Source organism: Vollenhovia emeryi, unplaced genomic scaffold (assembly GCF_000949405.1).
Source record: "Vollenhovia emeryi isolate VEMERY1.0 unplaced genomic scaffold, V.emery_V1.0 DF939562.1, whole genome shotgun sequence".
In the NCBI taxonomy this organism is placed as follows: domain Eukaryota; kingdom Metazoa; phylum Arthropoda; class Insecta; order Hymenoptera; family Formicidae; genus Vollenhovia; species Vollenhovia emeryi.
In genome coordinates, this window is record NW_011966804.1 from 5,320 (window position 1) to 9,105 (window position 3,786).

The window sequence follows — 3,786 nt, forward strand, 5'->3', positions numbered from 1 at the left end:
TATACAGCAAATATTCCAGTAATGTGCTGTAGATATTTCACCCAAAGAAAAGTATTCTATTTTTTAGTGGTTCCCTCTTGATTTTAGCCGGCACAAATTGGCAACCGGCACTACGCGACACGCCCGCGGGCGCGTGAGCGCCAGCTTCTGAGTATTCACCGACCGCCGCTAGGCCGCGCATGGTGACGGCCAAAAACTCGGAAACAAAATTCAGTCTCGCGGGCCTCCTTTTATACCCTACGAGACTGAATTTTGCTTCCGAGTTTTTGGCCGCCACCATGCGCGGCCTAGCGGCGGTCGGTGAACTACTCAGAAGCTGGCGCACGTGCTGCGATTCGCGTATCCGCGAATATCTTGCGTATCCTCTTATTTCAAGAGGCTAGTCGTATTACTGTAATGGAATTTTCTATACAGAAAATTAATCTTAATTATAATTTTGAGTCTACTCTTTTATAGATGAATATGTGTTAAAGTAAGTGAGAAATGCTTCATATAAGATTTTTTGTTAGAGGAAATGCTTAGAGGATTTCCCCGCTTACGAATAGAATTTTTTTTTGGGTGCATAGCAAGCAGCGCCCAGAAACACCAATCATCATTTGAACATGCATAGCATATTCCTAGAACATAATGGAACATACTGCGTATGTTCATATAGAAGTTCGTGAATATACCACGTACATTCTATGCGAATATTCATAGCACATTTACAACATTCCATAAACGTTCGTAGCACATACGCTGTTAATATTCCACGTATATTCAGTAAGAATATCCGTAGAAAATTCCATGTGTACATTCCACGTACATTCTGTAAGAATATTCATAGAACATTCAGAATATGCCATAGACACTCAGGGAACATTTAATGCGAATATTCCCTGGACATTCTGTGTGAATGTTCATAGAATATGAAGAACATTCTAGAAACATTCACGGCACATCCATGCGAATATTCCTGAGAGAGAACATTCGAATCATATACAAACATTCATGGAACATTCGGTGCTATCTGGGTCATATACTGGATACATTAATAAGACATATGCTGTAAACACTTTTCGTATAGACACGAGCTAATTAAATGGTTTCGAAATTCGATCAACCGCAGTAAATTCCTTCTCGCTGGGAATGTAGAATTGCAAATTGACTACATTTAAATACATTTATATATTTACTTAATAAGATACAGAAACAAGTAATTAAAAGATTATTTTTCAACACGTATTACAATTCGTGAAAAAATTGCAAGCAGTTAAAAGCAATTAGAACTCGCGATCAGTTTGTCTTCGGAGTATGAAGAAGAGATCTTTTGCACGGTAAAATGCAGATGCACGTATAAGTTGTAACACGCTATATCTGTCCAGAACAGTACAGAGGTAAAGTCTGATTCCAAAACCTGAAATTTTTTATAAGTAAATACGTGAATGAATATAAATAAAGTGAATATAAATAAAAAATGTAAATCGTCTTCTTTAACTTTTTGAAGATCTGAAATTTACATAATAGCGTAGTTACGTAGTAAGCTAGAAATAAGTAAAACCGGTCAGACAAAAATCGGACAAAAACAAATAATCGAAGAATATTTTGAAAGATTTAAAGGTAACATATGTATACATGTGCTTGAACCTGTTAGTGACGTAAGCGATAAACTTTGAGCCTCCGTAGATAGAATTCTTATTTATTAATTTATCTTTACTTGAATACAAAATTGTATCTTTACGAATTACAAATTTTCTCTGGTCTAATAATCTTCCAAAAAATATAAGCCGATATCGTTAGTGTACCGAATTATACGAATGTGAACGTTTCTAGAATTCATTCAAACAATTCAGCTATAGTTCATCCAAATCTTTCGCACGAATTCTAGTCTGCAATATCGAGAAAGATTAGTTTATCGACATTATACGCGGCTACTTCGTCTATATGTTCCAGGAGAGATAATAATTAATAAGAATGACACATAAGTCTTACTATTTTTTTATCTATGCATAATTAATAAATACCTACGTGTGACGCATGAAGACCGCAACTGTATACGTTATAAGACAGCTATAAAAGCATTGATTGTTTGTGACGCATTAACAGTCTATCGCGGTAGTCCACTTTATGAACTATTATTGTTCGGTGTCTGTTAACAAAACACGTGCAAATATGTTTATGTGCGCTTAGAAAAGCGAGGAGTGCGAGAAGACCTCGTTCTGCAGTCAGCTAACATACAACTACGACTTGTTTGTTTGGAAGGTTAAAAGTAAAATTACAGGTTCGTTACAGTTTTTGGTCTACACGGTGTATAAAGTGACTAAGCCAGGTAATTTTTTTACATACGTTATATCACTTTTTAGCGGTAATATTAAAGCTACGGTTTTATTTGCGGATTTTTTGTTATAAAAAATATTTTAGCTGATAACAGTATGGGGCTAGTTGGTCTAAGTGTCCCAACTAACCCCGCTTATGAAGTGAGAGATCTCGGAAATAAAATGGTGCTTTAATTGGTGTTCCTTACTTCTTTTTATTGTTTTGATAGTACATACGTACGTACTTTATAGTATGCCACAGTTGTCAAGGCTGGGCTCATACAAAGTGCACCTCTAGTGCAATATTTGTTTGCATCAATTGCGACAGTAATAAAGATTAATATGGTTTTAATGAAAAAGATTGCTTTTAAAGACCTCGAGATCAGCTATAAGAATATGCCATAAAATATGGGGGTTTCCATTTCAAATTTTTACGTTGACCTTGACTGGGCTTTTCAAGGTCATACCAAGGTCAAATTCATAGCGTCGATAAATAGATCCTTTGAAGCCATACGACTTTTATATGAAACATTTTTTTGTAAAACGTCACGTTTTCGAAATAATTGAGTGTCCCGACCTTTTTGTTGTCAACACCCTGTATATTTTATTCGGCAATAAAGTGTCAATATTTTTTGTTAACAAACATTAATCACGTAAAAGATGTACGTACGTATATGAAGCTGCACAAAAAAATACTAATGTAAAATTAAAATCTGTAATAAGCACTTTCATCATCAAGGCTGCAAGGTGTATCTGAATATGTATAAAGGCTATTCTAACCAAGGTTGGGAACGTTACCTTAAAAAACTAACGCGTTACCGTTACCGTTACTTTTTGTAAAAAGTAAAGGCTCCTACACAATGAGAATCCGTAATCCTTACGTAACTGTTACCGTAAGAAATCGACCCGTATAATTTACAATGGCAGCCCGTAACCGTAACGTAACTTTAACGAAACAATCAGTAAGGAGTTGTTTCTAACCTGTAAAGAATTAAATAAGTATTTTGTGTTTTGACAGAATCTAAATCGGAAACGCAATTATGTGCAATGGATGTTCAGCGAGTTAAAAATATAGCACTTGTGACTGTTAATTTGGCTGCAATAATGCTACAATTAGTTAGGGAAAAAAGAAAAATGATTCGAAAAAGAAAATATTGGGTGCAGCTAATGCTGTTACAGCGTAAAGAGAAAGGTCATTTTCATACTCTTTTTCAATTCCTGAAAAATAATGACCACGAGGAATTTTTTAAATATACCCGAATGACCATCTCACAGTCCGAGAAACTGTTAAATTTAGTTAAAGAGCCTCTGACGAAGAAAAGTATTCGTGAGCCTCTGTCCGCCGAACATCGTTTATGTATTACCTTGTAGTAAGTTTATCTTATAATATTTATTAAATCATTAATTTTAAATTAATATTTTATTTTATAGTTATCTTGCTCATGGTTGCAGTATGCAAACTGTTGCATGGAACTTTTATGTATCTGTAGCA

General features: G+C 35.0%; 1 protein-coding gene across 1 annotated transcript in view; it reads left to right on the forward strand.

Annotated features, from left to right (window-relative positions):
- Positions 1-2,126: 2,126 nt before the first annotated feature.
- The window catches only part of LOC105557217 (putative fatty acyl-CoA reductase CG5065), a 25,275-nt gene continuing 23,615 nt past the window's right edge, over positions 2,127-3,786 (forward strand). The window contains exon 1 of the mRNA XM_012004405.1: positions 2,127-2,308. The gene's annotated coding sequence lies outside the window, so the exon portion shown is untranslated. The remainder of the gene's footprint in view (positions 2,309-3,786) is intronic.